Genomic DNA, 24,718 nt, shown 5'->3' with positions numbered 1-24,718 from the left:
TCTGCCAACAAAAATAAACATGTGCGCTTATGACATATCAAAAGGTAAAGGTATAATGACCCATTAAAGTCCAAAATGGAAATACCTTGCAAAAATGAAGGAATGCTGATCTTACTGGCATATATTTTCAGAAATTAATTTTTTCTTCAAAATCTCCATGAGTTAATAGTCAAGAACAAAAAAGCTAAAAGAGAATTTTTCACTAAGAAAATCCACTTTATTCACTTATTTAAAAAAGATAAATTTATATTTATTTACATATTTTTCTTTTCTTGGTTACATATATATTTTCCATTGAAGACCCATTGGTATTCCATTATGCTCATACTCTCAAATAAATGCACACATTTATTGCAAGGATCGAACCCTTTAAAATTTTTCACATAAATTTTAAAGCAAAAAAAAAAAAAAATTTTGATTGCGTGCTGAGCTCGAAAGGTGGAAGAGGACTCCATCATGGAAGAGGAGGACTCCCCATGGAGTCCACCTCCTCTTCCTGAGTTCGATTTGGACCAGAGATTAAGACTTATCGGAGCTCTAATTTCGGACAATAAAAAATCCTCCTCTTCCTATAAGCATCTTTCTCCGAAATCCCGACCAACTGCCGACAAAATCACTCGATGTCCCTAGATTTTCCATCATGGTTTCTCGATAGGTTGCCCTCAATTCCCCCAGCAAAATAAGAAAATCAACCCCTTTTTCTCTTCTATCTATATCTCCAGGTCCCTTGACAGCCGTTGATGGCTTGATTGCCACAATTGGTCATTGGTTTTACCTATAAGAGAGTTTCCTATTTTTCTTTTTCTTTTCTTCTACATGTTGTTGCCGGATGTGGTCTTGCCTTGATCGTCGAGCACTGGAGCCCGCCCTACTGGACTGCTTGAGGCATTGCCCGATAAGGCCACACTATAGGAGGTGGGCCGGCTAAGATCTCTTCCACTATTTTTTCCAAGGGAAAAAGGAAGAGAAAAATGAGAAAAAGAAAAGGAAAGAAAAGAAAAAGAAAAGAAAAGAAAATGAAAGGAAAAAGGAGAGATTTTTTCTCTCTTTCTTTCCTCTCACTACCTTCTCTCTCCATCTTTTCTTTTTATTTTCTTTTTCTAAAATTTTTTCTCTTTAGATTGTTTCTTTCTTTTCATTCATTTCTCTCTCTAAAAATTCTATGAACCACCAAATGTCTAGAAATGCTCAGATTGACTAGTTAACTCTGCAAGGAGTCTTGAAGCTATAGTGTTAGGATCGTATACTATGATTTTTCACTACCCATAATTATTTATAATTTTTATATTTAATCTTGATTATATCAAGTACAATTATCTGTACAAAATATCAAACAAAAGTATCTTAATCTTGAGTTAATAGATCAAAAGATTGATCCATAGTTATACTTGAGTCTGAGGCCAATCAAGATAAAAATCTCTTTGTATGATCACCTGTATGTATGTTTTCATATTGTGCATGATGATATTGATTTCATTTGGATATATAATTTTATATTATATATATATATATATATATATATATATATATCATATATTGACTATTTTGATTGCTGAAAATATGATATCTGATGTTTTGAAACTGAACAAGAAATGTAACACAAATTATATATTGAATAAGTTATTGATTGTGTAAGAGGATTTGGATTAGCCATGATGTGGATTATCGATCAAAGGCCGAATTATGAAATCCTTATAGGGTTTTACAAATTTCCTTATAGGGTTGCAGGATATGTAGCATTGGATGGATTTGAGTGTGGAGTTCGAGTGATGGAGTCTCTAGTTAGTTAATTAGTTGATTTCTGATACCAAATAAATATTTTAATCTTGTGAACTCTATTCAATAAGGATGGATTAATTTGGTTTTATAAATATGGTTGAAATTTTATAATTCTTTTGGTATTGTCATGGACTTGTTTATTATTTAAGCCTTGTATGATTTTTAGAGCTTCGCTTTAGAGTTCATGCGATTGTATCATATGGTCGATTTGGATGCTGGGTTCGAGGCATGATAAAAGTGGTATCAAAGCCTACATTTTAGGATCCTAGGATATAAGTTTAAAGAGAGTCAATGCTGGTAAATTTCTAACTTTGGGAGTGTGGATAAAATGTTAGAAGGTGTATTCATGATACTTATAAGTCGTTTAGGTGAAGGTGAATTGCCAATACTAACATCAATGGTGTAGGATTACATGATGCGAGGGAATGGATATGGGTGTGCTAGGAGGCCTATTCGATTTGCTATTAGCCCTAGTGCTTGGGAGCCCTCAAATTAGCAAGAAAATGCCCCATAGTCACTAGTCAATGGTATGCACTAATAAAGACAATCAAGAAATCCAAGCAATTCTACTGATAATACTTTGGAGATAGGAACTCTAGAAATGGGAACTCTTGGTGAACCTAAATTTTGGCTGGATGAATAAGTTAGCACCTTGTATCTTATACAACTACTAGTACAATAACAAGCTACAACTAAAACTGATATATTGAAGATGGTGGAGGTGCAGCAATAACAGCAACAACAACAATTCATGGAGCAACTATTGTAGCAATGGCAATCATAATAGGTGTCGATCCTATGATTGATTTTATTGATTTCAAAATTTTGAGTGATTATGGTACTAATCATGTATTCATGACTGAATGTAGGATTTTTCATGTGCTTAAAATGAAGAAATTATTTGTAGATAAAATCCTCTCAAAAGAAGCTAAATCAAAGATTTCAAAAAATGGATCTAAATGTCTAAATAAAACTCAAACAAGAAATTTTTGAAAGTTTACATATTGTAAAAGCCTATAGAAATTAAGGTGAAAAGGGCACTCAAAAATTAAAATAAAAAAGGCTACTCATGCAGAAAAATATTCAAAAAATTTCAGTTGGTAGATATTCGAGTCGACTCAAATTCTATTCGAGTGGAAGAATAGAAGAAAAGAAGTTTTTGATGTACTGAAGTTTCAACTGGAACATATTCGAGTTGACTCAAATCCCATTTGAGTCGACTCTATAGAAAATGGATAGAAAGCAAAGGTTTTCAGCATCAGAAATTTGAGTAGACTCACAGACAGCTTGAGTCGACTCAAATTATCCGAGTCAAAATTCTCAGAAAAAGATAGAAGGTCATGTTTTTAGAGAAAAAACTCAAGTGGACTCATAGTTGGTCGAGCAGTCTCAAATGGTATTCGAATTGACTCAAATCCTATCCTAGTTGACTCGAATCGAGTCGACACAAATCCTAATAGCCAGTTCTGCAAACATTTAGATTTGCTTTAAACAAGTTCTAATGGCTAGTTTTTATTCATCAACAGCTAGAAATGACTAGTTTAGCTTTTAAAAAGAATTTAAAGATTTTCAAACTCAAAGAAGAGCAAAGATTAAGAAGATTAAAGAGTGAAACATTCAAATTAGTGATAGTTCTATTGAATATCCTTGAGAAGAGAAAAGAGAGAAAATTTGCACAAAAAAATGAGTGAGCTTTTAAGAGCAATCTTCACCACCTTCAGCTACATCCTCCTTAACTTTAAAGAAGAGAAATCAAACTTCAAAAGAGCCATTCTTTACATCTTCTTCATAGTTAAAAGAGTTCAATTTTTATGTTTTTCATTTGTGCTGAATTGCTATATGTTGTATCTTGTTTTCTTTATAATTTTCTTTAGAAGAAAGAAACTTGGGTTTAGGTCTATCCAAGCTCAGAATTAGATATTGTAGGTTTTGATTGGTGAGCCTTTAAAACCAACTAGATTGATTGTGAATCTAGAAAATAATTGGTGTATAAGTTGTGGTAGGTAATCCCAAAAAATAAATTAAATTTGTTTATGATCCTGAGTAAAACAAACATACTATAATTGGATGATTATAGTAGAATTCTCAAGGAGAGCTTTGGAAGTGTACGTAGGTGCATGTTGATTGAACCACGATAAAATTTATATTATTTATGTTGTGCCTTTTTGTACTTGCTTCACTTATTTTTAATTCTTATTTTACATTCTTACTTTATTTTTATTATCTTAATTCCATTATCCATTATAACACAATTACATATACCTCATAATCACTTAAGATAACTTAAATTGAAGCATATAATTGTTTAAATTTAAATTTGATTGAAATTTTTAAAGAATCCAAGATAAAGAATCCAATTCATCCTCTTTCTTGGATTGCTATTTTTTTGGGCAACAATAGAAAATTCCTCAATAGTAGTAGAGAGTCGAAATCCAATAGGAGCGTCATATCATTTTGATTGATTTTAAGATATATGCTCCACCAGCATTCATGGAAACCTTTGACCTCATGGAGGCTGAAAGTTGGCTGAAAGTGATAGAAAAGGTATTCCAAGCCCTAAGATACCATGTTAAAGAAAAGGACAATTTTGCCACTTAATTTCATGCTATAAGGTGAGACAATAGATTAATGGGATATGGAGCTCACTATAAGAAAACCGACCATTAGCGATGGCTATTTGCCATTAGTAATAGTAAGTTTGTTGTCGCTAATACTATTAGCGACGGCATCCTGTCGCTAAAAAACTGACGAAAATACCTCTGTTGCTAATTACCATTACAAGCGATAGTAATTTTACCATCGCTAATAATCATAATTAGCGATAGTAATTTTACCATCGCTAATAATCATAATTAGCGACTACCATCGCTAATAATTTTTTAGTTTTTTTAATTAAAATTTTAAAAAATAATTAGCAACGGCTTTGTTATCGCTAATGCCATATCTAATAATTTTTTATTTTTTAATTAAAATTATTAAAAAACTATTAGCCATCACTACTATCGCTGCTAATAATTTTTTATTTTTTAATTAAAATTTTAAAAATTATTAACGATGGCATAGCATCGCTAATGCCATCCCTAATAGTTTTTATTTTTTTAAAAAAATTATAATTAAATTTTTTAAAAGCTATTATCAATAAGATAATAATTATTTAATATAATTATAAATATAAAATTAATAATATTATATTAAAAATATAAATTATATAATTTTATATATAGATACTACTTTACAAGTATGAAATTGCATACATATGAAAAAAATCATATAAGATCCTACTCATCATCCTCCTCATCCTCCTCTTGCTCCTGTACATCATCCTCTTCAGCAGCTGGTGGATGAGAGTCGGATGTACAGCATCCTATAATGAAAAAAATAAAATATTATTAATAAGTTTCGATATAAAAGTGGATGTATCGATACGGAGATGTATATTTCGATATATTACTTTGATTTTTGAATAGATTATTTCTACATATTTTATTCGATGATATGGAGCTATAGCCACCCCCGATCTATCATTTAGATCATTAGATTGAATTTTTATCCTCTAGATTTTATTTTTAAATTATTAATAAGTTTTGATATGAAAGCATATATATCGATACAGAGGTGTATATTTTGATATACTACTTTGATTCTCGAATAGATTATTTCTATATATTTCATTCGATAATATGGAGCTATAGACACCCCTAGCCTATCATTTGAATGGTTAGATTAAATTTTTACCTCTTAGATCTTATTTTTGAATTATTAATATTGTTGTTCCTTAGATTGATTTTGATGATTACAAAGCAGTTGAAGGGGTACTAATAATTTTCATTTAAAAAGACCTATTGCTCTTTAGGGACAAAATCATAATTTTACCAAAACCTTGATTTGAAAGTATCAAATGATAGAACAAAAGATTTGTGATCCATTGGTGAAAATTTCATTATTTTTGGATTTGTATTTTGAAAGTTATGCATGTTTGAAATTCATGAGTCGACCCTCAAGGCATGAGTCGACCCATGAGTCGACCCCTGCAGTTTTTAGGCCAAAAATCAGAGAACCTTATTTTCCGATATTTTTCCACAGAGGTCGACCCATGAGTCGACCCCCAGGCATGAGTCGACCCATGAGTCGATCCCTGTGACGGGATTTCTCCGCAACGGCTAGTTTTTAACCCATTTTAAGTGCTTTTAATGCTCATTTAATGTGGTCTAACGGCTCTTTTTCAGCCTAGAATATTTTTCTCTATTTCTTAAAGCTATAAAAGGATCCAAAAGGTGGGAAACAGGTAAGAGATTGAAAGAGATTTGAAGAGCATTCAAGAGAGCATTCAAGAGCATTCAAAAGAGAGAATTTGAAAAAGGATTTTTCAAGCCAACTTTTCAGCCCTTATCAAGAGTTCATTCAAAGCTTTGAAGAAGCCTTTAAACCAAGCTCACCAACTCCTCAAGTGCACATTCAAGTCTCCAACCACTTTGAGAAAATCTAAAAAGGGTCTTCTTCTCCTGAGTAAAGTGTATTTAAAGTTATATTCGCTCATTAAAGGAGCTTTCTTTGTACTTATTTGTGCTATAAATTATTTTACTCAGTTTGAGTGATTATTTTTATTTTGGAAGGGTTCCAAAATAAGGGAAGGTTGATCCGAACCTAGAATCGGAGTGTATTGGGTTGGCTTGTACCCGGAAAATAAGTGGTCTAGCTTGGGATAGCTAGAGTCGGAGTTTTCGACGTTTGTATTCGGGTTGAATACAAGATTAGTGGATTGGAATTTCCAAGTAGGAGCTTAGGGAGTGGATGTAGGTGCAAGGTTGGCACCGAACCACTATAAATCCTTTTGTTTGTGGTGTGCATAATTGCTTCTCTTTAACTCTTCATTATTTTCTTGCATTCTTGCTTTTGGCAATTAGTCTTGAATTAAGTTTATTCTCCTCATTCATTTAGCTATTGACGAACATTTTTCATAAGTCATTAGTTAAGCTTAAAATTTTTAGAAACCCAATTCACCCCCCCCTCTTGGGTTGCATAGTTGGGCAACAAGTGGTATCAGAGCCCGATGCTCTAGCCCTTCTTTGATCTAAACAATCAAAGAGCCAAAGATCTATGGCAACCCACGTCGGTACTTCTCTAGCCGAGGGGCAATCCACCAACCGACCTCCACTTTTCAATGGGTCTAATTACACTTATTGGAAAGCTCGGATGAAAATATTCATACAAGCACTCGACTATGATATGTGGAGTATCATAGTGAACGGTCCTCACACACCTACTAAAATTATAGATGGTGAGGAATCAACCAAACCCGAGAAAGAATGGGATGAGGTTGATAAGAAGATGGCCCAATTAAATGCTAAAGCAATGAATGTTCTTTATTGTGCTCTTGATGCAAACGAATTTAATTGCATTTCTACTTGCTCATCTGCTAAAGAAATATGGGATAGGTTAGAAGTAACCCATGAGGGAACCAATCAAGTAAAAGAGTCTAAAATAAACATGCTTGTGCATAAATATGAATTGTTTAAAATGGAGCATGATGAGTCCATTACTGAAATGTTTACTCGCTTTACTGATATTATTAATGGTTTAAAGAGTCTTGGTAAGTCCTATACTAACAGTGAGCTTGTAAGAAAGATTCTCAGGTCCTTACCAAGAACTTGGGAAGCCAAAGTGACTGCCATCCAAGAAGCCAAGGACTTGAACACTCTACCTCTAGAAGGGCTTCTTGGATCTTTGATGACTCATGAGCTAAGCATGAAGCAACATTAAGAGGAAGAAGTCCAAAAGAAAAGAACCATTGCCCTCAAATCCACAGCTCCACCAGATGAAGAAACTGATGACACTGAAGATGAAGAACAGGATGAAGAGATGGCACTCATCACCCGAAGATTCAAGAAATTTTTGAGAAAAAAGAAACAGGGGATGAGGAAGAGGCCATTCACAAAAGGAGAACAAAGCAAAGAAAAAGAGAAAGACCAACCCCTTATCTGCTACGAGTGCAAGAAGCCGGGACACTTCAAATCCGAATGTCCACAACTGAAGAAAGGTCCCAAGAAGTTCAAGAAGAAGGCCATGATGGCCACATGGAGTGCGAGTGATGACTCAAGCTCTGATGAAGAAACCTCAACCGAACAAGCCAACCTGTGCCTTATGGCACACGAAAATGAGGTAATTTCTGAAACCCCTAGTGACTTTACATTTGAAGAATTACATGAAGCATTCTATGATTTAGTTGATGAATTAAAGAAACTAGGGATGAAGAATAAAGAGCTAAAATTGAAAAATCAATCTTTATTGAAACAAGCTAAAAACTTTTCAATTGAAAAATCCACCTTGCTACAAGAAAATCAAAGCTTAAAGAATGAAATTGCCAAGCTGAAACCAATAGTAGAAAAGTTCACCTTGAGTTCAAATAAACTCAATATGATTTTTGATAATCAAAAAGCCGTATATGATAAGGCTGGACTTGGCTATAACCCCTTGAAGAAACAAAAATATCTGAAAAATATTTATGTAAACTCTTTAAGTAACAAGTCTACCAATATTACTTGTTTCAAATATGGTAGAGTAGGACATAAGTCATACACTTGCTCTTTAACAAATCTGCAAACTCAACTATAAAAAAAATATGGGTTCCAAAAGGAACCATTATGACTAACCAAAAAGGACCCAAGAAAATTTGGGTACCTAAAACAAAAACTTGACTTTTGCTTGCAGGTGTGTCTAGCATCCCAAGGAGGAAACAGGAAATGGTATCTTGACAGTGGATGCTCGAGACACATGACTGGTGATGAATCACAATTCATTACGCTTGATGCTAAGGATGGAGGGATGGTCACCTTTGGAGATAATGGCAAAGGAAAGATCATCGGTATAGGTAACATTGGTATCACTCCCTCCAAATACATTGAAAATATTTTGTTAGTAGATGGTTTAAAGCATAACTTACTTAGCATTAGTCAATTTTGTGATAAAGGATATAAAGTTGTTTTTGAATCGTCTGTGTGCATTGTAACTAGTCTTATTAATGATGGCATTAAATTTATTGGACATAGACATGGTAATATTTATATGGTAGATTTAAATGATTTAGCCAAAATAAACATGCAATGCCTAGTATCCTTGAATGCTAAAGTTAATGAGACTAGTTGGCTTTGGCATCGTAGACTTGCACACATTAGCATGCATTCTCTTTCAAAATTAATTAAGAAAGAATTAGTTCTTGGTTTGCCAAAACTAAATTTTGAAAAAGATAGAATTTGTGATGCATGCCAACTAGGTAAACAAACAAGAGTTTCATTTAAATCCAAAAATATTGTTTCAACTTCTAGACCTTTAGAGCTTTTGCATATGGACTTATTTGGACCAACTAGAACCACTAGTCTAGGAGGAAAATGATATGGTTTTGTAATTATAGATGATTACTCTCGTTTTACTTTAGTTTTCTTTTTAGCACACAAAGATGAAACTTTTCATATTTTCACTAAATTTTACCGAAAAGTCACTAATGAAAAAGGATTTTCAATTCAAAATATTCGAAGTGATCAGGGAACTGAATTTGAAAATCAAGACTTTGAAAACTTTTGTGATGAAAATAGAATCGGCCATAACTTCTCTGCTCCTAGGACACCCCAACAAAATGGGGTAGTTGAAAGGAAAAACAGAACCTTAGAAGAAATGGCCCGTACCATGCTTTGTGAAAGCAACCTTCCAAGATATTTTTGGGCGGAAGCAATTAACACAGCATGTTACATTTTAAATCGTGCCTTGATTAGACAAATTTTAAAGAAAACCCCTTATGTGATTTGGAAAGAAAGAAAATCGAATATTGCATATTTTCATGTTTTTGGTTGCCGATGTTTTGTACTAAATAATGGCAAAGAAAGACTTGGTAAATTTGATGCAAAATTAGATGAAGCGATCTTTCTTGGTTACTCCTCCACTAGTAAAGCTTTTAGAGTTTTTAACAAAAGAACTTTAGTAGTAGAAGAGTCCATACATGTTGTTTTTGATGAATCTAACGATCTTCCTTCAAGGAAGAATGAGGGTGTTGATGATGCAGATCCTCTAATAGAAGGAATGAAGGAGATCACTCTGAAAGATTCAACAACTCAAAAGGACGAGGAACAAGAAGACAAACAAGATGAGAGAGGTGAAGAAATTCAAGAACAACCTCAAAGTACAAATGACCTACCCAAAGAATGGAGGTATGTTCACAATCACCCTAAAGAGTTAATTATTGGTGATCCTATGCATGGGGTAAAAACTCGTTCTTCACTTAGAGATGTATTTAATCATTGTGCTTTTGTATCTCATCTTGAACCAAAAACTATTGAAGAAGCTGAAAATGATCATAATTGGATTAATGCAATGCAAGAAGAACTTAATCAATTTGAAAGAAATAATGTATGGACTTTAGTATCAAGACCTAAAAATTATTCAATAATTGGCACAAAATAGGTCTTTAGGAAGAAATTAGATGAACATGGTAATGTAATAAGAAATAAAGCAAGATTGGTTGCTAAAGGTTATAATCAAGAAGAAGGAATTGATTTTGATGAGACCTTTGCACCTGTTGCTAGATTAGAAGCCATTAAACTTCTACTTGCATATGCTTGCTTTATGAAATTCAAATTATTTCAAATGGATGTCAAAAGTGCATTTTTAAATGGATATATTGCTGAAGAAGTCTATGTAGAACAACCCCCAGGTTTTGAAAATCATGCTTTTCCTAATCATGTTTTTAAATTAAATAAAGCTCTATATGGATTAAAACAAGCACCTAGGGCTTGATATGATAGGCTAAGCAAATTCTTACTAAACAATGATTTTTCAAGAGGTAATGTAGACACAACCCTCTTTATTAAAAGAAATCAAAATGACATATTAGTTATACAAATTTATGTTGATGACATTATTTTTGGGTCTACTAATGAGTCTCTTTGTCAAGATTTTGCTAAGCTCATGCAGGGAGAGTTCGAGATGAGCATGATGGGTGAACTCACCTTCTTCCTCGGACTTCAAATCAAACAAATAAAAGAAGGAATCTCCATCATCCAAAGCAAGTACACCAAGGAATTACTCCAAGAATTTGGAATGGAGAACTCCAAAGCAATTGGCACACCCATGAGCCCCTCTTGTAAGCTTGACAAGGATGAAGAAGGTAAATGTGTAGATTTAAAATACTATAGAGGTATGATTGGCTCTCTATTATATTTAACTGCAAGTAGGCTTGATATCATGTTTAGTGTCTGTTTGTGTGCTAGATTTCAATCTAATCCTAAAGAATCTCATTTGATTGCTGTTAAAAGAATCCTTAGATATCTAAATGGTACTCAAACTCTAAGATTATGGTACTCTAAAGACTCACTAATTGATTTATTAGGATATTCAGATGCTGATTTTGCTGGATGTAGATTAGATAGAAAAAGCACTAGTGGAACTTGCCAATTTCTTGGAGCTAACCTAATCTCTTGGTTTAGCAAGAAACAAAATTCGGTAGCACTGTCTACGGCTGAGGCCGAATACATTGCAGCCGGAAGTTGTTGTGCTCAAATCTTGTGGATTAAGCAACAACTCAAAGACTTTGGTATCAAACTTAATGAAACACCCATAAGATGCGACAACACAAGTGCCATTAATCTAACTAAAAATCCAATTCAACATTCAAAGTCTAAGCATATTGAAATAAGACATCATTTTATAAGAGAACATGTTCAAAACAAAGATATAACTCTTGAATATGTTTGCACTGAAAATCAATTAGCTGATATCTTTACAAAGGCCCTTAGCGAGGATAGATTCTGTGAAATTAGGAGAAATCTAGGAATTCTTGATCCTTATGCCTAAGTGTTTCTCCATTTTCAAGGAATCGATTTGAGATTAATTTCCATCATCTCTCTTGGTCCTAAAAGCTCAAGATTATCATTCTCACAACTTGTCATTGAGCAAAATTTCTTCTCCCAAAATTTTAAATTTTTTCAGAATTTATTCATATTTTTTTCTGAATGTTTGTGATTCATGAGTCGACCCCCTAGGGTCGACCCATTGGCAAACTTGTAATTTTTGGCCAACATCCCACGGGTTCATTCCTTTTTGTCTTAAAACCTGTTCATGAGCCGACTCTCATTCTCTTCGTCTTCCTCCCTCCAAGACCCGTCATCCTCATCTTCTTTCTCTCCAAAACTAAAGATTTAGCTCAAGAACTTTCTCCCTTCTCCTCTCCACCTCAAATCACCGTCTGGGAAAGGAGATTTTCGCATCTTTCTCCTTTGATTGAAGCGGTTGGAGCGTGCCCTAGCCTCCACCGTTCTTCTCAAAACCATCTCTTCTCTCTGCCAAAATCCCTTTCCATCATCTTGTAACCCTCCTTCTACTCACCTTTTTGGTCTTCCGAGTCTCCCTGCCTGCTCTTGGGGTGAGAATGACTCCAAAGATGAAGCTCCCTCAAAGAAGAAAATCGGTCCGTGAGCTGGAAGAAAGCGTCCGTAGGAAAAGGCAAGCTGCTCAGTCCTCCACTGCTCCCATTCCGGCTTCAGTGTCAGCTCAAGATCCCTCTCAGTCTCCCCTTAGCCCTAGCAAAATCCCTCTATCTGATAGGAAGGTTGAAACCGGCAAGAATGTAGATTTTAGATTCTTTGAAAAAGAAGGTTTCTCCTTTGGGACAAAGATAAAAAATCAGGGTTGGAGTTTTTACTGCTCTCTCAAGGAAGTTACTTTTGTAGACTTGGTTAGAGAATTTTATCAAAATCTGCATTATAGCAATGGAACAGTAACTTCTACAGTTAAGGGAGTTGATATCTGTCTGGATCCTATTATTTTGGGAGAGATACTACACTTGCCCTGTGAGGGATATTCTTACATGGAACTCCCAGTGAAGGAAGAGGGGATCAGTGTAATTCTAGAAGGAACCTACTCGGGAAGTTTGAATAAATTGGAAGCCAAAATTTTATCAATTGAAATGAGAATCTTACATCAATTAGTGACAAAGCTTTTCTTCTCAAGGAGTGGTAGGCATGACCTCCTTTCTGGCCGAGATATTTGTATAATGTTTCATGTGATCACTCAAATCCCATTAAACCTCCCTGCTTTAATGATTGAGGCCATGAGAGAGACACTGAACAGATCCAAGGCACATCTGCCTTTTGGTATGGCCCTTACACTAGTTTTCAGGAGGTTTGGAGTCAGTTTTGAAGGGGAGGCATCTGCTAAGCTTTCTCACGCAGACACCATCAACCAACACACTCTGCACCGTATGGAATTCACTAAATCTGATGGTGGTTGGATCAAGGGTTCTGAAGAGAGAGCTGAGGACAGAGTAGAGGACAGAGCTGAAGAAGAAGGTCCCTCATCTCCTCTCCATGACTTCAGGGCAGCATCTTCAGATATCCAGTTTGTTTCAGATCCAGAGGCTGGCCCTTCAGAGTTCACCAGGAGGTACACACCAGTTCATCAGCCAGAGAGCAGAGCACCACCTTCAGAGTTCAGATTGGCTGATGATCAGATTGAGCAGATTTCTCAGCGTGTGGCTTCCTTGCTTTCTCGGCAGTGGAGCACTTCTACATTTACACCAGGGTCCACTTCATTAGATTCATCTGATCAGACCTTGATTCCCCATATCTCCACTGTATTTCAGTTGATCTCAGATCAGTCTATTCGGATTCAGCAGCTCGAGGACAGCATTTGGAGACTGACTGGGAGAGTTCTTGACTTGCAGGGGCAAGTCTTAGCTTTGGCCCATCCTCAGCCACAGGAGAGCTCTTTTGAGGTCACAGACCTTACAGCAGAGGCTGGCAGGCTCAAAGGTGCTTTGGAGGGTGGTTATGAGTTATTGAGGAGAGAGATCAGAGGCTCGAGTGAGCATGCATCTACTCAGTTCACTACTCTGCTTCAGTCTGTTTCGAGAGCACTGAACGTTCTTGATTCCATTAGACTCACTCTTTCAGTCCAGTCTTTGGCCTCTCAACGTTCTCAGCCTCCTAGTTCATCTCGCTCACCTGCTCGTGCCAGCTCCTCCACTCGTGGCAGAGGCAGACGGAGTGGAGGACGTACTTTTGGTCGAGATCCATCATCTCCTCACCCTATCTCTGATGACTCCGATCCATCTAGTCATGAGCTTTACTAGATCCTAGGTGTTAGTCTCTTGTTCTTTCTAGGATCTGTATTTTGGGCCATGTAATGACATTAGCTAGCTGACTTTTATGTTATGAAATATGTATTGAAATAACTATGGTTTTAAATTATATATATCTACTCTTTGTAATGGTGTCTATCATCTCTTGATTATATATCTTCTCTTTGTTGATAATTCATATCTATGGTAATCTATGGCATATTTTGGTTAATGATTGCTGTATTCAGGGGGAGCAAACATTAATGATTAGCACTAGAAGTTTGAAAAAAAAACACTAAAGAGAAAACGTATTCAGAGAAAGAGGGGGAGCTAACAATGTTTGATGATGTCAAAAAGGGAGAGAAATTAAAGAAAAAGAAACATATCAAAAGCAAAATTATAAATTATTAAAAGACTTGAAAATAAAATGAATGAATTAGGAAAGAATTAAAGAAAAAGAAACATATCAAAAGCAAAATTATAAATTATCAAAAGACTTGAAAATAAAATGAATGAATTGGGGAGAAATTAAAGAACAATATCAAAAGTAAAATCATTTAAAATGACTTAAAAATACAATGAGTAAATTACTAAGTATAATACAAATGAGCAACCTTTAAAATTACTTCTTTAAACATGCTCTGATATGCTTTAAAATTTAACTTGCTCTGATACATCTTAAATTTGACATGCTCTGATATACTTTACAAATTAATTCTTAGACATGCATTGGTACACTTAATTATTTTTGCTCTGATACTAAAACTAAATAATCAAATGAGAATGAGCAAATTTTCAAGATACAACTTGCTCTGATAACAAAAATAAATTTTCTACTCTAATACCAAAATCACATAATCAAATAAGCAAATTTTCAAATCATTAAGCAATGGGCAAACTATTTATGCAAATGAGCACTTGTATCACATACCAAAAGAATCAATCTTCTTTTCAAGCAAATGCACTTATAAGTTGGTAATAAATCTTCTTTTTATCTTCAAACTACTTATAATGCATTCTTTTGAAATTCATGATTCACATAGATGCTTTTGTTCAAGTATTTTGTCATCATCAAAAAGGAGGAGATTGTTGCTCCTTAGATTGATTTTGATGATTACAAAGCAGTTGAAGGGGTACTAATAATTTTTATTTAAAAAGACCTATTGCTCTTCAGGGGCAAAATCATAATTTTATCAAAACTCTGATTTGAAAGTATCAAATGATAGAATAAAAGATTTATGATCCATTGGTGAAAATTTCATTATTTTTGGACTTGTATTTTGAAAGTTATGCATGTTTGAAATTCATGAGTCGACCCTCAAGGCATGAGTCGACCCATGAGTCGACCCCTGCAGTTTTTAGGCCAAAAATCACAGAACCTTATTTTCTGGTATTTTTTCACAGAGGTCGACCCATGAGTCGACCCCCAGGCATGAGTCGACCCATGAGTCGACCCCTGTGACGGGATTTCTCTGCAACGGCTAGTTTTTAACCCATTTTAAGTGCTTTTAATGCTTATTTAATGTGGTCGAACGGCTCTTTTTCAGCCTAGAATATTTTTCTCTATTTCTTAAAGCTATAAAAGGATTCAAAAAGTAGAAAACAGATAAGAAATTGAAAGAGATTTGAAGAGCATTCAAGAGAGCATTCAAGAGCATTCAAAAGAGAGAATTTGAAAAAGGATTTTTCAAGCCAACTTTTCAGCCCTTATCAAGAGTTCATTCAAAGCTTTGAAGAAGCCTTTAAACCAAGCTCACCAACTCCTCAAGTGCACATTCAAGTCTCCAACCACTTTGAGGAAATCCAAAAAGGGTCTTCTTCTCCTGAGTAAAGTGTATTTAAAGTTATATTCGCTCATTAAAGGAGCTTTCTTTGTACTTATTTGTGCTATAAATTATTTTACTCAGTTTGAGTGATTGTTTTTGTTTTGGAAGGGTTCCAAAATAAGGAAAGGTTGATCCGAACCTAGAATCGGAGTGTATTGGGTTGGCTTGTACCCGAGAAACAAGTGGTCTAGCTTGAGATAGCTAGAGTCAGAGTTTTCGACGTTTGTATTCGGGTTGAATACAAGATTAGTGGATTGGAATTCCCAAGTAGGAGTTTAGGGAGTGGATGTAGGTGCAAGGTTGGCACCGAACCACTATAAATCCTTTTATTTGTGGTGTGCATAATTGCTTCTCTTTAACTTTTCATTATTTTCTTGCATTCTTGCTTTTGGCAATTAGTCTTGAATTAAGTTTATTCTCCTCATTCATTTAGCTATTGACGAATATTTTTCATAAGTCATTAGTTAAGCTTAAAATTTTTAGAAACCTAATTCACCCCCCTCCCCCTCTTGAGTTGCATAGCTGGGCAACAAATAAATTTCGATATGAAAGTATATATATCGATATGGAGATGTAGATTTTGATATACTACTCTGATTCTCGATTAGATTATTTTTATATAATTTATTTGATGATACGAAGTTATAGATACCTTCCGTCTATCATTTGGATAGTTAGATTGAATTTTTATCTCCTAGATCTTTTTTTTCAAATTTAAGTTTCGATATAAAGGTATATCTTTCGATACACTCCTTCGATTCTCGAATAGATTATTTTTACATATTTTATTCGATGATATGAAGCTATAGACACCTCTGACCCATCAATTGGATAGTTAGATTAAATTTTTAATCCCTAGATCTCTTTTTCTGACTCAAGACTAAATATATGAAGCTTCTAAATATGAAAATTTAAAATAAGTAAAAGAATTTATTAATAGAATTTCTAATGTGATAGTTGGGACAATGAGCCTAACTAGTCGTGCAGCTGTAGGTTTCAAAGAATCTCTATAATCATATCGTGGATGGCATTTCAAAAGCTCTGAGATCACTGGCTCAGAAACCTTTGCACGACCTCCTCTACGTACGCATCGCTCCAAGTCCAGGATGTCGAGGCCTGTGATGATGCCGAAGAGTATCGAGCTACTAAAAGATTGAAGCTGTGATCAAATCTTATGATCCGACCCCTACTCATCCCTCCGGTGACCTTAAGCCATCTCTCAAGGTTAAAGAGGGGCTAAGTGGATGGGTCATCGTTGCGTCACACAATGATGTACTTTGCGTAATCCGCCTACACAGTTGAAAAATATATTAATTCTAATATACATATCAGATACTATAATAACTTAATAAATACAGTTTGAAATTCTTACTGTGATATGTCACAACCTAGAATCTAAGTAATCACCAGTCCTCCTAAACTGCTATGTGGCCTCCCACAACCATAGTGGCCTAGTGGATGACCCAGTTGTCGTATCTACAATAAATAAATAATAAAATTAAATTAATTTAACATACATATAAGAGTTTTTATAGCTCTAGTGAAGAGTTTGGTATAGATTTCCTACCAGTCTATTGTCCATAACATGTGTGTCGACGGAGCCGCCCTGTGCCTGATTGGATTCTGCTGGACGTCCGATTTTGTCGGGCCCTCTGCCACCTAATGGAGTACTCCTCATTGCTCCACTAATCATAGAGGACCTCCCATACATCCACTCACATCCAGTGATCCCTATAGGAGCTCCAGTCTGATGTTGACTGAGAACCGAAATGCTCGATAGTAGATTGCCTAAGGCTGTGTAGCCCATCTCAAATCAAAAGTCGACTCGACTCGACAGACGTGCCAACCACAGAAATTTCAACATTTCAGATCATATGAGCCTTCTTTTTGCGGTTCTTCCTCTCAATTCATACAAGCACCCTTTCGACCATATTCCTCTATGGTAGGACGGCTTTTACCATGGATTTAGAGGAGTACTAGGCTACTCAGAAAATAAACTACACTACACATACTATATATGCATGTAAATAAAATCAGATCTTGATAGTATTATATGAAACATCAATAAATCAAATCAATTTTATTTCTGATTTATTTGACATTAGATTCATGCATTTATGTTCACATCAACAATCTGGCTCTGATACTATTGAAAGTTTGTAGGTAGTTTCATGCATGTAATTCAATTTTTTTTTTAAATTTTAATGCAGTAGAATGAATCTAGATTAAACACTTCAATCTAATATGCATTAAATCTAGTCTAAAAACTACCTAAGCAAGGATCTTATAACTTTACATAACAAACATAATCTGAAATCTAAAATAAAAAATATAGATCATATCTACAATGTAGATCATATCTACTATAAAGTTATCAGATCTCTATACTTGAGTGTAGGTTGATATATACCACAGTTGATAACCGTAGATTTGTCAGGTTCTTCAAGATGTATAGCAGCCAAACAGATGGGATGCCGGCTCGGGGATGCGGCCATGGAGACGAGGGCGTAGGGATGGGGCCGTAGGAAGGAGGCGCGAGTTGGTACTAAGGGGTTGGGCCGACGAGGCGGGGCTGCAGAATTGGGATTGTGGGGTCGGGCCAACGGGGTAGGGGTCACGGGGTTGTGCTAGTGGGCTGGCAGGGTCGGGGAGGTGGGGCTGGGGGCAGTGGGGCAGGAGCCATGGAGTAAGGCCGGTGGGTTTATGGAGGCGGGAGGTGGTCCGATACTTTCCATCGCTAATGCCATCGCTAATACTATTAGCGATGGTATATCTGTCTCTAATACCGTCGCTAATAATTTTTAAAAAAAATTTAAAAATTTATAATAATTTTTTTTAAAATTTTATTTTAATCGTAGTAATACATAAACTACTGCTATACATATATGATAGTAGTTGCGCAATCGTTACGATAGACCTATAGTAGCGGTTATTAGGCAACCACTGCTATAGAGGCAGAATATGATTTTTTTTTATTCTTCTCTGAATATAGTATAATTTTGAAATTTAAAATTTATCTTCACTATTTATTATCTAAATAATTATCATTAGAGTATCATCACAAAAAACTACTTCGATTCGATAGCCCTAGCTATATCAATCAATAAAATTTAATTTCGATGGTCAAGAACGACTGCATGATGATCTGATAGATAAAGATCACTGATAGATCCAAAAATTTATAACTATAATTTTGATGAGATTTATAGTATACTATCAAAATTTTACTTCAATCATATATCATTATCATAGTCAATTTATCATGAAATAATTTCGATCGTTAAATAAAAATGAGTGATCAAAAGGTCAAATGGCATCCGATTAAGGTAATTTTTTAAATAAATAATCTTTGTTACTATTTTAATTATTTATATGATGATGATCATTAAATTTAAACCGTGCATATATGAACCATCCACATTAAGTAGATCTTACAAAAGCATAAGTATAATTACTTAAGGATTTTAAGAATGAGTATCAAGAGCATATAGTTTTGGATCGTTCATATATGTGTAGTTTGAATTTTATAATTACTATCATAAAAATGATCAAAATAGTAGTAAAAATTATTTATTTAACAAATTGCCTTATAATCAGATGTCATTTGATTTTTTGATCACTTATTTTTCATTTAGCGATCCAAATCATCCCATGCAAAATGACCATGATATTGATGTCCAATGAAAGTAAATTTTTGATAGTATGCTATAAATATCATCAAAATCATCATTGTAAATTTTTAGATCCATTGATGGTCTCTATCTATCAGATCATCATACGGTTGCTCGTGACCATCGAAATCAAATTTTATTGATCGACATAGCTAGGGCTATCGGATCAAGATGATCTTTAGTAACAATACTTTAACAATAATTATTTAGATAATGAATGATGTGTTGAAAATTATATCTTAAAGTTAATCATTTGATGATTGTGCTAATTATAAATATATATGAATTGATAAATAATAAAAATTATTTGATATTTTTTATTACAAGGATACATCTTCTAACGAACTCTTATGTTGTGATAAAGTTTTTAAGACTACTTTGATCGATAAAGAAAGATTTATCGCGTAGTCTTTAAATTGATTCGCGATCAAATGATACGCTATTACTAGGACGATAGCGATATCAAGTGTAGATCGTTGTGTGCTATATGTGTTGGTTGTCTTCATAACCAAATAGTATGAAGATACTGGTATGACGTGCAGGTAAGATGTAGAAATACATTATCACTTAAGATGATCAACTATAGAGCATTCTGTTGTCAAAGGTAGCTCGCGAAGGGTATGGATATAAGTATCCCTCTAACATAAGATCATCACGGTGGCTTACAAGCAACTCACTATACTTTAGTACCAAACTAATTGAGTTTCTAATTTAGTAACGGAAGATTTTTGGATACAGTCAAGTACTTATCAAATCGGTGCATGAGTCAAGATGGGATTGACTCCGAATTAGTAGGAGATATGCATAAGTGTATTTCAATTTAACAAAATCTGAGCCCTGATAATCCATGTGATGGATTTGAAAAAGATTGAAATACAATGTGGATGACTTATCTAGGATTGACAGTTAAATCCTAAATCATCCTCGAGTATTAGGATCAAAGAGATGAATTATATGGTAACCATACGCTATTAGGTTCTTGAATGTTGCTTCGCCATCATTCAACCTATCCGGACGTCGGGTCATCATTGCTAGATGGTTACATCGATTGATTCAGAAAGTTATTTTTGTACTATCGACTTAGGTTCGAACCTATAGAGTCATACTCAAAAAAAATTTCTAACTGATCATGTGGCTGATCAACGATTGAAAATCATTTAAGGGCTTAATCGTCAATTCGATTGATGATTAACCTTATGTAAAAGTTGTAATAAATTAATTCATCAAATGTTAGTGAATTAATGAAGAATTAATTAATAATTAAATTATAAATTAGTTTAATTTGATTGAGCAAAGAGGATTAAATAAAATCTAATTGAATTTGATTCAATTAAGTTTGACCCGATTAGGTTATGAGATGATCTAATCACTAAAGAAGAATTATCTCTGATTTGATCAGGATTTTGGTTCAATCAATTCTTACTTTGATTAAATTTTGATTAAAAATTTATGAGTCTAATTAGATTGGGTTTTATATATTTTATTTAGACTAAACTAGATGTGATTTGGTTTAAATTCAAATAAGGAAACTTAGAGTCCTTATTGGAATAGGACTCTTCTCTCTGCACCAACCCAGATTGCATGCCATATATCTCTACACACAAAATTATTTTGTGTGAAATTTTTTTACACCAAAGAGTCTTTTCTCTTATCTATCTCACATCCAAATCTAATTTAATTTTGATAAAAGAAAGATTTTAAAATTAGATTTCAAAATATTCCTTATCAGGAGAATCTATTCTCATCTAGATCAATCTCTCCATGCCAATAAATTTTATTCTCCTTATATGTATGATATTTTAAGGATATGTTTTATAAAAAATTAGATAGAGAACTAATTTACCATTAGAAAATATGAAAAGGGGTGTTCCATATTTTTTTGGCATGTTTTGGGACATGAAATTGTGAAGAGAGGTGGAATCCTGTAAGAGTCCAGGATCACTAGGACTCTTCATCCCACCACCTTACATGCCTATAAAAGGAGCTTTTGTGATTTTTTTTATGTGTGTAATATACCAGAAGAGAGCTCTTCATACCAGAAGTTTATCTTCAATCTTTAAAAAGATTCTAGAGATTTGAAAAAAAGATCCAGATCGGTCAAGAAGAAGGTCTTCGCGCGAGCTAGTACTCCCGAGAAGATTGATCAGATCGGAGCTTCGAGTGAATTTTTCGTAGAGGCCGGACATGTGTGCGGCTGTGGGCAACCATCAAGATCCTCTCAATCATATCTCTCAGCAGCAGGGATCGTCAATCCATGATCATGTATGGAGTTCTGAACTCAGATTAGAAGTAGATGTGATCTACTGCTCATATGCATGCATGCTGATTTTATCTTCAGATTATTTCAGATTTTATATGCAATATAACATGTCATAGATCTTAGAATAAGTTGATTTGATGATTTGATCATATGCATGTTAGATTAATTTGATTAATCTAGTTATCTTTCACTGTAATTTTTTTTAAAAAAATTTCTAAATACATGCATGAAATCGCCAATGCATTCCAATAGTGGTATCAGAGCCTAGGTACTATATGATATAATTTATGTGCATGTTAAATCTGAAATTTAATTTTATTTAGATCTGATATGTGATATTATGATCTAAATTTAATTAATGGTTGATCGCACAAACTGACATAAGCTTATCCTGCTCTAGGGTTTACCCCTTACAGTGAAAAGGTTATCTTAGTTTGTACTGATCATTGATAAAATCTGATTTTATATCATGCATATAATATTTATGATCTGATTTAGATATGATCTAAAATTATAATCAGATCTGATATAATTTAGATTAGATCTAAATTTATGTATATATGATATGTGATTAGATTAGATGATCCGATTAGCAAGTACTTGGATTGGGTTGATTACCAGACCGTCCGATCATAGAAGCAAGAAGGGTTTAAAGATCCTCTCTTTCTATTCGATGGGGTGCTCTTATGATGTGTAGGGATGTCATATGATTAGATCTCATGAAGAAGAATGCGAAAGAAAAAACTTATTTTTCTGTAAAATCCTAGATTTTGAAATTCTAGGTTTGTTGTATGTGATACAAAGTTGTATGAAATGTAAGATATCTAATCTATATGATTAAAATTATTTTAATTATAAAAAAATAAAATTTTGAATCATAAAAAATTTTAGATATGATCTAAAAGTATTATGATTGATTTTATTTTAGTGTTATGTAAGAATTTTCAGATCTGAAACTTCTTGAATCGTGCTCGCACAATTACTGAGCTGATTCAGTTTTGAACTGAGTCAATCCAGTCTCCTTGTGTAGCCAGCTCAATAATGATTGAGTCGATCCAGTTTCAGAATTAAAAATATTTATATAAAATTTATTATAAATTATTTATAAAATAAAAAGATTAAAATTATTTCAAACCATAACCTAAACCCATATTGATGCTGAATTTAATGGAGAATTAAGTGCAGAATCGATTGGATTTAAAATTATGAATTAAAGATCTAGTATTATTCACATAAAATATGGGGGCATGGATTAGCTCAAATCAGATCTTCTTAATTGGATTAGACCTAAGGTTAGAATCAAAGAGTTAATGGATTAACTAAAAAAATTGATTAAATCTAACTAAATATTGAATTAGATTAAATCAAGATTTCTCTAGAACCAATACAATAGTTGTAGATGATCAAATCCATATCTTTGATTAGACCAAATGGACCTTGATTATTGCTCAGTGGTTGAACCCGAATCATTAGGTTGGTCAAATCAAAACTAATTACCCAATTGATGTCTAAGGTAAGTTCAACATTCTAACCGATGGTTTTTAATTGGGAGCGGCTTACCTGATCATTTCGATGGTATTTAAGGCAAGCTTAGCAGACCCTCCTATCGATCTCACTTACCTGATCAATTTGATGAATTATATCTTGATTAGACTGCTAAGTGATTCAAGTTGATCCATACCATTAAGGTTGATCAGTGTGACTGATCTAGGTGTCAGTTCAACCAGCATGACCTTAATCCAATTCAATGACTTGGTGAAGTCAGTAGGAGGATTATGATTTACTGATTGATTTCTTCTCATCTCTTCTTGAAACTAATCATCAAATTTTTTAAATTATTAAGTCCATAAAATGAACTAGTTATGGAGATAACTAGATTATAGCCTCTTATTAAGATGAATGATAATGGGTCTATTATTTTTTATTGACATTACAGGCACCATCCGTCTGGTTTTCTCTTTGAATGATGGAATTATTATTCATCATATGATGACTCTGTTGTACTATCTGATGATAGTTAGGTTGATCGAGCCATCCTCGGGCCTGATCATTCGTTAGTTAGAAAATTGAATAGGTTCATGTTAATAGTTAGACCTAATCGAAACTTTCAGTGGAGGCCCATCGCCTATTGAAATAAAATCTGAGGCAAAATTAATTACTAAAAATTATTTGAAAAAATAATTGATTGAGAACCTATCCATAGATGCATATGGGTTGATCGAGCCATCCTCAGACTTGTATGCAGTTTGTGTGAATTCTAGTACCCATTAAGGAATTAAGATAATTTTTCGAATTGAAGGTAGAGGCTACCAATTCATATAAAATAGTGGAAGAATCTTTAGACTAAAGTCCAAGTCTTTAGGCTTAATCAATTTATAAACATAGAGGTATTATATTTTTTTCAGTTATGGTTAGATGTACGTTGCTCTATTTATTGTTTGACAGTGACTGATTTATAGGATCCAACTTTGATAATTGATATCAAAAGTTACAAATAGTTCTAGAGCATGAATGGATCCTATATATGATTATGGATCCAGCATATGAAATTCTCACATCCAACATATATAATGCGATCAAAGGCACTTATTAGAAGTGGCCAAATGATCATATCACTGTGTGGTGTTATTAAGGTAGCAAAGAATATGAATTTAGTTGTAAATTCGATGATACTTAGTGAAAGAAAATTCTTCAAATATTGAAGGAGTTCTTTCGCACCTCCGAAGATGTGTCTTCAGTATGGCAATAATTCTTTGAGAAAGAAAAAAGAAAGGAAGGTGCCAAAGAATAGTGCTTGGGCTAATAAGTCCAAACTGATAAAAGAGTCTAAAATTAATCTAGTCTGACAGAGTCTCTTAATCCAAACAGGCTAAGAAAGAGAAATCAGCAAAAGATTGCTGAACTAGGTACTTATATGATAACACCTTATGATTTCTCTATCTGTGACATTACTACCTAGATATTGGATATCGAAAGTCCATACAAATTATTACAATAACTTCAGGTTAGTAGAAAGATTAAAAACTGCAAGAGATTTTTGAACATTGGAGTTGGAAGTTATGTTCCAATCCTGATTTTA

The sequence above is a fragment of the Elaeis guineensis genome, chromosome 13, assembly GCF_000442705.2.
Source record: "Elaeis guineensis isolate ETL-2024a chromosome 13, EG11, whole genome shotgun sequence".
Classification (NCBI taxonomy): Eukaryota; Viridiplantae; Streptophyta; class Magnoliopsida; order Arecales; family Arecaceae; genus Elaeis; species Elaeis guineensis.
This window is presented reverse-complemented; position numbering follows the sequence as displayed.